The sequence below is a fragment of the Chionomys nivalis genome, chromosome 23 (genome assembly GCF_950005125.1).
Source record: "Chionomys nivalis chromosome 23, mChiNiv1.1, whole genome shotgun sequence".
NCBI classification, from domain to species: Eukaryota; Metazoa; Chordata; class Mammalia; order Rodentia; family Cricetidae; genus Chionomys; species Chionomys nivalis.
The window spans coordinates 13,067,313-13,082,829 of record NC_080108.1 but is presented as its reverse complement, the minus strand read 5'-3'; the positions used below and the strand labels follow the sequence as shown (position 1 = coordinate 13,082,829).

Below are 15,517 nucleotides of genomic sequence, written 5' to 3'. Positions count from 1 at the left end.
CCTAGGAGTCCTCATAAAGCCCTGAGATTCTGGAAAAGACCAGTGGCATATCTACTTTAGAGACTTAATCTGGTCACAGCTGCATGGCCAGTATGTGCAAGAGCCATAGTTGCCACTGCCCTGCTGGTACAAAGAGCTGTCAAATTAACTTTAGATCATGAACTGTTCCTGACGGCCCCGCACTCTGTTGAGGCCTTCTTGAGGGGAGCACCTGAGAGATGGATAGCTAACTCCTGGGTGATCTAATACTAAGCCCTGCTCCTGGATCAACCCTGCATTTGGTTCCAAAAGATATCAGCCCTTTCAACCCTGCCAGTCTCCTGCCAGATGATGACTCCGAGGGTCCCTTACACAACTGTCTGTCTTGAGGTGACTGACCTGACCCAGTTTACTAGGCACGATCTGAATGACATCCCATTGGTGACATTAGATGAGGTATTATCAAATGAGCACAGTTTCATCCTAGATGGGATCAGGTATGCAGGGGCAGCAGCGGTGACTCACGAAAAGAGCACAATCTTTGAGCAGGGTAACTTCAACTTTAGGAGCTGAGTTTTAACTTTGATTAAAGCACTCAGCTGGGGGAAAGACAAGGTTACGACACTGACTGCCGATATGCTTTCACCATGGCCCATGTCCATGGGGCTCTATACAGGGAAAGTGGATTACTAACCTTAGCAGGAAAAGAAATAAAACATAGAGAAGACATCAGCCCTTTTGGAAGCTATCTGGTTACTCAAGAGGGTGGCCATTATCCATTGTAAATCACACCAAAAAGGGAGATTCCCAAAAGCCAGACCAAAAAAGAAGCTGATCTGGCAACCCAGGAAGTGGTCTTAGAACCAGTGGGCTCTGTCCAAGTCTTGGTAACCCTACCAGAGCACAGTTTACTGGACTGCCTGGAATGTACCCCATGACAGAGAAACAAGACTGGCCACAAAGGATGGTGGATGCTGCCAGATGCAGATCCTTCTTTCCTGCAAGTCTGGAAAGGTTACTGGTTACCCATCTGCACAGAGCCACCCACCTAGGGGCCACAGACACTGCAGATCCAGATATTATGTTACAAATTTGGGAATAACACCTCTTTTAGATGCGCCACCTGTGGTCAGGTAAACCCCAAAGAGGAAAGAAAGAATTTACAATAGGAAATAGGCCTGGGGAGCACTGGGAGGTGGACTTTACTGAAATCTGGCCTGGTGCTTTGGGCTACAATATTTGCCTGTGTTTGCAGATTCCATCTCAGGATGAGTGGAGGCCTACCCTACCTGAAGAGACTGTGCCAGCAGTTACTAAGGAACTTCTTCAGAAAATAATTCCTACATTTGGACTGGCCCTAGTTTTCGAGTTTGACACTGGCCCAGTGTCCATGGCCAAAATGTCTCAAAATCTGACAAAGATTTTTAAGTATTAATTGTAAATTACACTGGGCATATAGGCCACAGAGCTCAGGTCAGATAGAAAGGATGTATAGAACTCTTAAGGAGACTGAGCAAACTGGTCCTGGAAACTAGTGGAAAATTGTGTTGCTCCTCTCTTTGTCCTTCTCAGAACCCATAGTACTTGTTACTGGAAGGGGCTTACTCCTTTTGAAATATGTTTGGGAGACCACCTCCTATCCTCTCCAGTTTGAGCTATTTCAACTGTCTTCTGCCTTCTCAAGTCAAGCTTATCAGGCCACTGACTGGACTACGAAAGGAATCCTGCCATCTCCCACCTCTGAACCATTCTACTTGGACCCTGGAACATGTCTGGAAGCAACTCTGCCCACTCATCTTCACTATCCCAACTAGTGCCAAAGTAGATGGTATCATCCTTTTTAAAAAGGCCACCGAGGATGATGACAGATGGACAATAACTTGGATCTTGGACCCCTTAAAGATACAGAGTTTGCTAACCTGTGATACACATGCCCCAATAGCCTGAAACTTGGGACATGAGAATTCAGAAAAAACGACTGTGGGAAGCTATCTTTCAGGTGAACCTGTTCTCTTTTGTCCGCATCCAGGGCAGAACAATGAGGCTCTCAGTAAATGAGGTTGTGAAGAAGACTGGCTAGAAATGCATTTTCAGGAATTACAATTTTATGAATGCCCTGCTAGTGGTAAGTCATTCTGCCAAAGACAAGGTACCTGCAACATGTCCTCAAATTACTGCTTGTCTGGATTAACAGTTTAATTAAAACTGTGTCACCTCTGACGCTCCCAGACATATTTAGTTCTAGGCAGTTTGGAGAATTCTATTTCCAGGCTAAAGAGCCAAGTTGGCTCCCTCGTAGACAGTACAGTTTAATAGAACTGGAAGAAGTTAGACCTTTTTACAAAACAGGAAAGATTTTTGCATGACCTTAGGAGAAACTTGCTTTTTCTATGCCAACCAGTCAGTGGTAATCAGGAAAACTTTGCCATGGTCAGAGAAAACCTCAAAGAAAAGAAAAGAGACAACTTACAGTCTCATTCTGAGATTCCTGGAGACTGGATCTCCATTTTGTATAAGCTTTTGTTAGATTTAATATTTTCTTTGACCGATGAATCTATTTCCTCTATCATATCTTCAATGCCTGAGATTCTTTCATCTAACCAAGGTAGAAGGTTAATGTAGTTCAGGTCAGTCTTTAACTCTTGATTTTCCTGTCTCAACCTCCCAAGTGTTGGGATTATAGAAGTACAACACCACCATGCCCAGCTCACATGAAAATTTATATTAAATGGCTGGGCGGTAGTGGCACACGCCTTTAATCCCAGCACTAGAGGGAGGCCAGCCTGGTCTACAAGAGACAGTTCCAGGCTCAAAGCTACAGAAAAACTGTCTTGAATAAAGAAAAACAAAACTTATATTAAACAACCTCTGCCAGAGCCAGCAGGCAAGAAAGGTCTGATCACTTGCGCCCAACCTCTGCTCCTGCCTAGTGACATCCCTCATGACCAGAACTGTGGACCCAACTCCATGAGAAGCAACCACTGGTGCCTAGAGGACTGATCACCGGAGACACAACCCCAACTACACCAATTGGAGGAAAAAATGGATAGACAACAAGGTAAGAATACACTGAACAACACAAAGAGCAACACGGCACCACCAGAAACAAGTGGCTCTACAGCAGCAAGACTTGAACGCCCAAAACAGATGAAGCAAAAGACAACATAAAAAATGACTTCAGGAAAATGTTTGAGGCCCTTAAAGAGAAAATGAAAAACTTCCTCAAATAAGAAGAGGAAAAGACAAACAAAAATTGGAATTAACAAAACCCTTAAATAAAACCAAGAAAAAGCAATCAAACAGGTGATCCAAGACTTGAAAACCAAAATAGAGACAATAAAGAAAACAAACTGAGGGAATTCTGGAAATGGAAATTATGGGTAAAAAAAAAATCAGGAACCACAAACACAAGCATAAACAGAAAAATACAAGAGATGGAAGAAAGAACTTCAGGCATTGAAGATATGATAGAGAAACTGAATATTCATCCGTCAAAGAAAATGTTAAATCTAACAAAAGCTTAATACAAAATATCCAGGAAATCTGGGACACCATAAAAAGAAGTCCAACTCAAAGGCACAAAAATTATATTCAACAAAATCATTGAAGAAAAAGTTTCCAAACTAAAGAATATGCCTATGAAGATATAAGCTTACAGAACATCAAACTGGACCAAAACAAAAAAAAGTCTCTTTGCCACATACTAATCAAAACACTAAACATACAGAATAAAGAAAGAATATTAAAAGCTGCAAAGGAAAAGGCAACATATAAAGGCAGACCTATCAGAATTACACCAGACTTCTTAATGGAAACAATGAAAGCCAGAAGGTCCTGGCCAAGCGTTATGCAGACATTAAGAGATCATGGATGTCAGGCCAGACTACCATACTCAGAAAAACTTTCAATCACTACAGATGGAGAAAACAAGCTATTCCATGACAGAGTCAGATTTACACAATATCAAGCCTCAAATTCAGCCCTATACAAAGTACTAAAAGGAAAACTGCAACCCAAGAAAGTCAGCTACATCCACAAAAACACAGACAAGAGATGATGGCTCAGCAGTAAACTCCAAAGAAGGGAAGAACACACACAATAACATCACCTGTAACAAAAACTAAAATGACATTATTATTATTATTCCTTAATGTAAATGGACTCATCTATAAAAAGACACAGGCTAAGAGACTGGATACAAAAACAGAACCCTTTCTTCTGTTGCATACAAAAAACACACCTTGACCTCAAAGACAGACATCACCTCAGAGTCAAGGGTTGGGAAAAAGTTTTCCAATCAAATGGACCTAAGAAACAAGTTGGGGTAGCTATCCTAATATCTAACAAAATAGACTTCAAACTAGAAAAAAAAGGAATAAAGGACATTTCATATTCATCACAGGAAAAAAATCCATCAAAAGAAAAACTCAACACTGAACATCTATGCCCCAAATACAATGGCACCCTTATATATAAAAGAAACATTACTAAAGTTTAAATCACACATTAAGTCCCACACACTAATAGTGGAAAGGTCTGCCAGACAGAAACTTAACAGACAAATAAGGAAACTAACAGATGTTATGACTCTAATGGACTTAACAGACATCTATAGAACATTCCACCCAAACACACACAAAAAAATGTACCTTCTCAGCACCCCATGAAACCTTCTCGAAAATTGACCACAAACTCAGTAACAAACCAAACCTTGACATATAACAAAAAATTGGAATAACTACATGTATCATATCAGATCACCATGGCTTAAAGTTAGAATTCAACACCAACACTAACTTCAGGAAGCCCACAAACACATGGAAATTGAACAGTGCTAATTGAATTACCAATAGGTCAAGGAAGAAATAAAGAAATTAAAGATTGTCTAAAATTAATGAAAATGACCGCACAACATACCCAAACTTATGGGACACGATGAAAGCAGTGTTAAGAGAAAAGTTCATAGCACTAAATGAACATAATGAAGCTGGAAAATCCCACACTAGCGAGTTAACAGGACACCCGAAAGATCTAAAACAAAAAGAAGCATGCTCACCCAGAAGGAGTAGACAGCAGGAAATAATCAAATTGAGGGCAGAAATCAATAAAACAAAGAAAACAGCACAAAGAATCATTGAGACAAAAAGTTGGTTCTTCAAAAAAAAAAAAATCAAGATTGACAAACTTTTATCCAAACTAACCAAAAGGCAGAGAATATCCAAATTAATAAAATCAGTAATGAAAAGGGGGACATAACAGACACTGAGAAAATTCAGAGAATTATCAGGTCATACTTCAAAAAGCTATACTCCATAAAAATCAAAAAATTTAAAGGAAATGGCCAATTTTCTGCATAAGTACCACATACCAAAATTAAATCAAGACCAGATAAATAAATTAAATAAATCTATAACCCATAAAAAGTCATCAAAAGCCACCACAAAAAAAAAAAAAAAGCCCAGGGCCAGATGGTTTCAGTGCAGAATTCTACAAGATTTTCAAAGAACTAATATCAATATTCCTCAAATTGTTCCACATAATAGAAAGAGAAGAAAAATTGCCAAACTCTTTTTAGGAGGCTACAGTTAAGCTGGTACCCAAACCACACAAAGACACTAACGACTAAGAAAGAGAATTACAGACCAATCTCACTTATGAACAATGATGCAAAAATACTCAATAAAATACTAACTTATGAAACTACAATTACCCTGATACACAAACTACACAAATACATTACTAAGAAAGAATTATAGACCAATCTCAGTCATTAAATTGATACAAAAATACTCAATAAAATACTGACAAACCAAATCCAAGAACACATCAGAAAAATCATCCACCATGATCAAGTCGGCTTCATCCCAGAGATGCAAGGTTGGTTCAACATATAAAAATCTGTCAACGTAATCCACAATATAAACAAACTGAAAAAAAAAATAACCACATGATCATCTCATTAGATGCTGAACCTTTGACAAAATGCAACATCCCTTCAGGATAAAGGTCTTGGAGAAAGCAGGAATACAAAGAACATACCTAAACATAATAAAGGCAATATACAGCAAGCCAATAGCCAACATCAAACTAAATGGAGAGAAACTAAAAGTGATCCCACTTAAATTAGGAACAAGACAAGGGGGGGCTGGAGAGATGGCTCAGTGGTTAAGAGCATTGCCTGCTCTTCCAAAGGTCCTGAGTTCAATTCCCAGCAACCACATGGTGGCTCACAACCATCTGTAAAGAGGTCTGGCGTCCTCTTCTGGCCTTCAGTCATACAGACAGAATATTGTATACATAATAAATAAATATTAAAAAAAAGGAACAAGACAAGGTTGTCCACTCTCTATATATCTATTCAATATAGTACCTGAGGTTCTAGCTAGAGCAGTAAGACAACAAATGGAGATCAAGGGGATACCAGACGGAAAAGAAGTCAACTCTCACTATTTGCTGATATGATAGTTCATGTAAGTGACCCCCAAAATTCTACCAAAGAACTTCTACAACTCAAACACTTTCAGTAATGTAGCAGGATACAAGATTAACTCAAAAAAAATCAGTAGCCCTCCTTTACACAGGTGATAAATGGGCTGAGAAAGAAATCAGAGAAACATTACCCTTCACAATAGCCACACACAGCATAAAATATCTCAGAGTAACTCTAACCAAACAAGTGGAAGACTTGTAAGACAAGAACTTTAAATCTTTGAAGAAAGAAATTGAAGAAGACACAATAAAATTTAAAAATCTCCCATGCTCTTGGGTAGGCAGAAATTAACATAGTAAAAATAGCAATCTTACCAAAAGCAAGCTACAGATTCAATGCAATGCCCATCAAAATCCCAGCAGAATTCTTCAGACCTCGAAAGAACAATACTCAACTTCATGTAGAAAAGTAAAAAACCCAGGATAGCCAAAACAATCCTATACAATAAAGGAACTTCTGGAGGCATCACAATCCCTGACTTCAAACTCTACTACTGAGCTACAGTAATGAAAACAGCCTGGTATTGGCATAAAAAGTGACAAGAGTATCAATGGAATCGAATCAAAGACCCGGATACCAATCCACATATCTACAAACACCTAATCTTTGACAAAGAAGCTAAAAATGTAAGATGAAAAAAAGAAAGCATATTCAACAAATGGTGCTGGCATAACTGTATCAAGATGTTAGAAGAAAGAAAATAGTCATAATTATTGTCATGCACAAAACTCAAGTTCATTTGGATCACAGACCTCAACATAAAGCCACTCACACTGAACCTCACAGAAGAGTTGGAAAGCACACTTGAACTCATTGGCACAGGAGACCACTTCCTAAATATAACCCCAGTAGCACACATACTCAGAGTAACAATAAATGGGACTTCCTGAAACTAGGATGCTTCTGTAAAGCAAAGGACACAGTCAACAAGAGAAAATGGCAGCCTACAGATTGGGAAATGACCTTTACCAACCCCACACTGGACAGAGGACTGATCTCCAATATACAAATAACTCAAGAAATTTGACATCAAAAGAACAAATAATCCAAAAAAAAAAATGGATCCAGACCTAAACAGAGAACACTCAACAGAGGAATCTAAATAACTGAAAGACATGGAAATGATTAACATCATTATCCATCAAAGAAATGCAAATCAAAACAACTTTGAGATTCCATCTTGCACCTGTCAGAATGGCTAAGATCAAAACCACTGATGGCATCCTATGCTGGAGAGGATGTGGAGTAAGGGGAATGCTCTTCCATTGCTGGTGGGAGTGCAGCCACTTTCGGAATCAGTATGGCGATATTTCAGAAAATTGGAAAAAAATCTACCTCAAGATCCAGCAATACCCCAAAGTCACTCAATCATACCACAAAGACATGTGTTCAACTATGTTCATAGCAGCATTATTTGTCATAGATATAACCTGGAAACAATCTAGATGCCCCTCAACCAATGAATGGATAAAGAAAATGTGGTCCGTTTACACAATGAAATACTACACAGCAGTAAAAAAAAAAAAAAAGACATCTTGAAATTTTTAGGCAAATGGATGGGCCTAGATAAAAAAGACTTATTAAGTAAGACCCAGAAAGACAAATATAATATGTGCTCACTCGTAAGTGGCTTTTAGACATAAAGCAAAGAAAAACACACCTATAAATCTCAACCCCAGAGAAACTAGACAACGAAGAGAAACATAAGACAGACATACATGACTCTACATAAGGTGATAAAGACACGATCTCCTGAGTAAATTGGGAGTGTGGGAGTCACAGGAGAGGATAGAAGGTGAGGAAGGAAAAAGAGAGGGGGTGAAGAAAAACGTATAGCTCAATAAAAACAATAAAAAATGTGTATAAAAAAAAAGAAAAGAAAGGAGACATAGATCAGATACTTGGCATCAGTCTCTGTTTACCTGATTCCCATGGCTGACCACCTTGTTGTCAGTGCTAGTCAAACTGTTGATTCTTTTTCTGATCAGGCTAATGGTGAAACCTGCATCTTCAACTGCATGGCAAACTACATCAAATAGAGGATAAACTCAGTTAAGCTAACGGTCCTTAGGACCAACTTTGCTCCCTCCAGAACAGGAAAAGTCAATTATTTGACTCACACCCACAGAACCAGCGAAGAATGTGACAGGGAAAGAGTGCAGAAGCTCCTCCATCTTGTATTCTTGCTGAGGCCGTTCCAGGTTTAACTAGAATTTGATCTTGATGGAGAATCCTGTGTAAAATTACCCAACTTTATTCTAGGACCTTAAGCCAAGATGTCCCAGCAAACTTGTTTTAAACTTCCTACTTGTTCAAACCTTCCCTTCCAGCTAACCACTTACCTTAGCTTCTGTTAAATTGAAACTTACAGCTGCAAAGTGAGATATCAGGATGTATTCTGCCTTTAAAAGTCTCTTGCTCTAAACGCTTGGGTTCACATTTGGGTCCCCATAGAATACATGAGTGTACTTCTAGACAGGTAGAATAAAGACTTCCAGTTAGCTATAAATTGGATGTCTGAGTGGTCATCTTTGGTGGGCTCCCCATAACACCACAAATGGAAAACACTCCAAAACTAAAAACTGTATCTTCCCAGCATTGAAAATATCTTGAGTTGCAGCAAGCCTGGGCTGCCAAGTGCTATCTTAGCAAGGGAGCAAGGAGGCAGGCACCACACGCCCCCCCCCCCAAACCACAAAGGAAGAATAAAAAACAAAACACTTTCAATGTGATCCAGCTATACCACTCCAAATCCCACCCCACCTCAAATCAAAGTTAGCTTATTATAGAGATATCTGCACTCACATCTGTTGCTGCACTGTTCATGATAACCAGATTATTAAGTGCCCAAGAATATATAAATGGATAAAGAAAATGTGGTAACTATACACAATAGGGTCTTATTTCATCATTAAAAAATAAAATGCTATTTGAAGGAAAATGGAATAGAATTAGGTTCATCACATTAACTGAAATCAAAGCATCACATGCTTTGTCTGTGAAATCCAGGAAAGAAAATGAGGGCATGAAAGTAAAAGGGACATGTCTTGGTCACTGTTCTACTGTTGTGAAGAGACATCATGACCATGGCAACTGTTATAAAAAGAAAGCATTTAATTGGGGTGGCTTACAGTTTCAGAGGTTTATCCCATCATGATGGTGGGTAGGTAGCATGGCAGAATGCAGGCAGACATGGTGCTACAGAAGTCCTACATCTGAATGCACAGGCAGTGAGCGCCACTAGGCCTAGCCTAGATTGGACTTTTAAAAACCTCAAAGCCCATCTCCTAATATTTTCAAATACTTCCACTCCCTGGTGTTCAAGCATTCAAATCTATGAGCTTATGGGGGTTTTTCTCATTCAAACCACAGGAGACTATTAGAATTGTGAAGAGAAAAAAGAGTGACAGGGAATGAATAAGATCTAAGTATACCATATGTATATATAGAAATGTCAAAATGAAACCCCTTACTCTCTAAAAACTTTTTAAGGGGTGGATCTGGAAGAAGTAAAAGGAGTAAGGAATGAACAGACACAAATACACTGTATTCATGCATGCAATTCTCAAATACATTGTATTTAAAATTTTTAAAGTATTTTGATAGAAATATGAGGACTCCTAGTAATGGGGATATGGAACCTGAACCTTACATCTTTTGTAATCAGGCAAGACTTCCAGTGGTGGGACTGGGACACCATCCTAGCCACAAAACCTTTGACCTATCCTGCCTGCAAGACGTGCTGGGGCAATGGTGGCACAGAATTTGTGGGAGTGGTCAACCAATGACTGGTATAACTAGAGCCCTATTCCATGAAGGGAAGCCCATGTCCAACACTGCCTGGATGGTCAGGAACTGGAGGATAGATAGTCCAGAGTCGTAGAATAGAACCAAACACAATCAGCAACAACAAAAAAGTCAATGAAATGATTCCTAATGATACTCTGTTATACTCATAGATGGGTGCATAGCCCAATCTTTTATCAGAGAGGCTTCATCCAGCAATAGTAATAAGAAACTCAATGATGTTCAAAAGCAATGATCTCCCTCCCATGGCCCATGGGAGTGAAGCCACTCTGGGGAGTGAAGCCAGAGCCGTGCACACTTTACCACTAATCTGTACCCCAGCATCCCTTGCAACACACACAATAACTGCATAATAGAATGGGGAAACCAAAGCTGAGATCTTATTTTAAAATTTTGACAAAAAGTCAGGGAAACATTTAATAGTATCAAGAATATTAATTCAAAAGATTAAAAGAAGCTATTACATAAAAATTTATATCAATAAATTGACTACGTAAAGGAAATGGAGACATTCCTAAAAAAATACAGCTTACCAAAACTTAGAATACAGAGTATAATATTTCTGTATCTATTTTAAAAATGCAATTATAACTTTAAAAATTTACCTTAGAAAACAAAAAGCACTTCATATCCAGAAGGCTTCACCAGTGAATTTCATCAAAACTTAAGCAGTAACATCACAGTTTTTATACAAACTTAGAACAAGAAATAAAAGGAAGTTTCTAATATGCTTCAAGGGGCTAACATGACTGACATCCAGGATATATTAAGGGTAACTGCAAGACAGTTTCTAAAGTGGACACAAAAATCCTAAGGAAAACATGTACAAAAAACAAACTTAGCAACATGCTAAATAAATTGTATCATAAAGAATTTGGCCGGGCAGTGGTGGCGCACGCCTTTAATCCCAGCACTCGGGAGGCAGAGGCCAGCCTGGACTGTTCCAGGACAGGAACCAAAAAGCTACGGAGAAACCCTGTCTCGAAAAATCCAAAAAGATTTGGATTTGCGGAAGGGATAAAATCCAGTTTTACTTTGACATTCTTTCCCGAATGCTCACATATTCATAGAGGTAAAAATATGTTTGTTGATTGATAATTTCAATTCGCTCTCTAGTCAGTTTTCTTCAAGACTGGAGATGATTGAGCTTGGATGTTAGGCAAGCACACTACCAATGAGATGTACTCCCAGCCTTAGGAGTAAGCATAAAAGTAACAAACAATAAATTAATGTAATTTAAAATGCCATTCATTAGCTGGGCATGGTAGCTCACACCCTGTAATTCCAGCCTCAAGAAGCTGAGACAAGAGAAATGCTGTGAACTTAAGGTTCACCTGTGCTGCGGGGCCAGCCCCAAGCCTGCTTGGGATACAAAGCAAGACACCTGTCTGCAAGAAAACAAAACTCATGACTTTTCTCTAAAAACACATTGAGAAAACAAAAAAATTCCTTAATCATTTAAAAAGTATCCACAAACCCCAGTATACCTACTGTTAAAATGCTCAAACCCTCAACCCCCATCACTCCTCCCCAAGACTACGAAGAAACACACAAATGCTTACGCTATCATTTCCAATTAACCCTGGATTACAAAGGAGTAGGAAGAAAAGTTATGACAAAAAGGAATAAAAGAACCGAAATTACCATAATCTTCAGACAACATAATTCTGTAGAGAAGCTCTGAACAATCTATAAAGATGTATGTAATAACATCTATAAGTGAACCTAGCAAAGTTACAGACTATAGTGTCAATGTACAAAAATTTTTATCTTCCTATGTACTAGCAAACAACTAAGAAACACATGCAGAGGGTATGGAAACATGGCTCAGTGGTTAAGAGCACTTCTTGCTTTTGCAAAGGACCAGAGTTTGATTCCCATAACTCATACTAGCAGTTCACAATTGCATGTTAACTCCAGTTCTAGGAATTTTTTTGTCCTCTTCACATACACATGCGGCATATAATCAGAGAAACACATATACACATAAAAATAAATCTTAAGAAATTTAAGTAACATATCATTAATAAAAAGACCAAAGTTTTCCAAATGTAACACAAATATTTATGTCTTTGAATAGGGGAAAGTTTAACTATGCAACAAAAATGCTAACTATAGCCGGGCGGTGGTGGCGCACGCCTTTAATCCCAGCACTCGGGAGGCAGAGATAGGCGGATCTCTGTGAGTTCGAGACCAGCCTGGTCTACAAGAGCTAGTTCCAGGACAGACTCCAAAACCACAGAGAAACCCTGTCTCAAAAAACCAAAAAAAAAAAAAATGCTAACTATAAACATCAATACATTGGCATTACCTTAAAATGAATAACTTATGTTCACCAAGTGAACATCAGACAGCGAAATAGATGAGCCAAAACTGGAGAGTAACTGCATATATCTAACAAACTCACTGTAGAATAAATCAGAACGCTTGCCAGAATGCACAAGGACATGCACAAACATGCATGGAACAATATTTTAAATGGCCAATAAAAATTTGAAGATTTTCAACCCAAGCAGCAATCAGGAAAATACAAAATTAAAACCATATATTGTGGCTATGTTGGTGGTGGATGCCTATAATCCCAGAACTTCGGGAGCTGAGGTAGAGATCAGTTGAAGCCAGCTATGGCTACATGAGACCCTGTCTTGAAACCAAACAGCAAGCCAACAATAATCTATATATGGTATCACTGCACTCCTTGAAAACAGCCATTTGAAAAAAGCAACAGATAAGGGTATCACGCAGCAAGCACCGATGGACCCTTGTGGTGAGAATGAGAATTGGTCCAACCTCTCAGAGAAATTTTGGTGTCATTAAGAGATTACCATACCTAAATACTCTTCACCAAAGTGTACATCCTAGATAATTGGTACATCAGGATCTATGTACAACAATGTTAATAGTGCCAATGTTTTAATAGCCAAAATGACTAAACGCCAACACATTCAAAACCAACATCCATGTTTTACAAACCCCTATAAAAGAGTACTACTGTTACTGTTCTAAGGTTTAAATTCAGAATAGGCCATAGTGAAAGCAGACAAGCAGCAAAGCTAGGATTTGTTTCAGGTCATCTGTGTCAGAACCTGTACCATTATTTTGGTAAACTTACTATGAAATGCGCAGCTGAGGATATTTTTTTTTTTCAAAACTGTTCCTCTTCCTCTCTTCCCTATTTTGAGACTATAACCACAAAGATCAAAAACCCTATTCCAAAGCCGGGCGGTGGTGGCGCACGCCTTTAATCCCAGCACTCGGGAGGCAGAGGCAGGCGGATCTCTGGGAGTTTGAGGCCAGCCTGGTCTACAAGAGCTAGTTCCAGGACAGGCTCCAAAAGCCACAGAGAAACCCTGTCTCGAAAAACCAAAAAAAAAAAAAAACAAACCCTATTCCATCCCAAAGTCACACAGTGGTAGAATTTTGGAAGCAGAAGACTAATAAAATTTTCAGAGGTGAAAAGCTACCATAACATACAAATTCTTTTAATAAAATTTTTATTGTTGGGGCTGGAGAGATGGCTCAGAGGTAAGAGCACTGCCTGCTCTTCCAAAGGTCCTGAGTTCAATTCCCGGCAACCACATGGTGGCTCACAACCATCTGTAATGAGGTCTGGTGCCCTCTTTTGGCCTGCAGACATACACACAGACAGAATATTGTATACATAATAAATAAATAAATATTAAAAAAATTTCTTGTTATGTGTATGTTGTACATATACCATGGTGATCATGCGGTGGTTAGGAGGTAGGAGGCCAAACTTACACATTAGGCTTGACAGCAAACTGCTTATCTGCTGAGCCGTCTCATTGGCCCAAGAACACTATATTTCTAACTAGAGAGTATTCAAGCAAATTGTCAGTCCAATCTTGGAAAAATACTTCCAGAATATTCTTCTGAACTGTAGGTATAGCTCCATACAGGATTCCCGCCACACACACGCACACACACCCCACAAAAATGATACTGAGTCAATTGGCTAGCAATACAAAACAAAATGAATCTTAACTTTCTAACCTTACACAAAACTGGATTCCAGGTTGGCTGCAAATCTAAGCATAAAGGTGAACAATGATGCTCACGAAATTTAAGAAATAATGTTGTGAAAATGGCTATTCTGCTCACGCATTCTATAGATTCAATGCAATCTCCACCAAAATTCTAATGCTATTATAACAGAAATTGGGGAAAAACTATTTTAAAATTCACATGAAAGCACAGAAGAGTATGAATAGCTAAAGCAATCCTGAGCAAGATTAATAATCCTGGAAGCATCACTATAGCAAATTTCAGGTTATACTACTGAGCTGTAGCAACAAAAACAGTATTTTACTGTACAAAATCAGATGTGCAGATCAATAGACTAGTTCAGAGGATTTAAGATCACACAACTACAGCCACCTGATTTTTAACAGATACCAGAAACGTACACCAAAAATAAGACAGCTTGTTGAACAAATAATGCTGGGAAAACTGGATCTCCATATGCAGGAAGAAGTGAACTAGATCTCTGTATCTTGCCTTGAATAAAAATCAATTCCAAATGGATCAAAGATCTGAATAAAATAATCAAAATTCTGAAACTGCTAGTGGGAAGCAGAGAAAATACTACCTGATAAAGATATAGGCAATGCCTTCTGAGTAAGAGTTCAGTTGCTTAAAATACTGACAACTGGGATCTCAAAATTACAAAGTTTCTACAGAGTGGGAGAAAAATCTTTGCTAGCTACACATAAGAGAATTAAACACAGAACATTTTATTTTTTTTTAAAGATTTATTTATCTACTATGTATACAGTATTCTGCTTGCACGTATGCCTGCAGGCCTGAAGAGGGCACCAGATCTCATTATAGATGGTTGTGAGCCACCATGTGGTTGCTGGGAATTGAACTCAGGACCTTTGGAAGAGCAGCCAGTGCTCTTAACCACTGAGCCATCTCTCCAGCCCTAACACAGAACATTTTAAAAATGTGTTAATGAAGCTGGGTATGGTGGCACACACCTTTAACCCCAACACTCAGGAAGCAGGGACAGGTGAATCTCTGAGTTCCAGGCCACCCTGATCTACAAAGTGAGTTTCAGAACAGCCAGGGCTATTCCACAGAGAAACCTTGTCTCAAAAAGCAATCAAAAAACAAAAACAAAAAAAAAAATAGGCTAATGAACTAATAGTTCTCAAAAAATAAAGCAAATGTTCATCAAACAAATGAAAAATACTCATGCTCACCAGCTATCATGAAATG

At 38.7% G+C, this 15,517-nt stretch overlaps 1 protein-coding gene across 9 annotated transcripts in view; it reads right to left on the bottom strand.

The window, feature by feature from the left end:
• Cpeb1 (cytoplasmic polyadenylation element binding protein 1) overlaps positions 1-15,517 on the bottom strand; it is an 88,515-nt gene that overhangs the window by 50,287 nt on the left and 22,711 nt on the right. The window contains exon 1 of one of the 9 annotated variants that reach the window (XM_057755944.1): positions 8,392-8,408. The exons of the other annotated variants lie outside the window; for them this stretch is intronic. The gene's annotated coding sequence lies outside the window, so the exon portion shown is untranslated. Of the gene's footprint in view, positions 1-8,391; positions 8,409-15,517 lie in introns of those variants that run through there. 9 annotated transcript variants of the gene reach the window in all.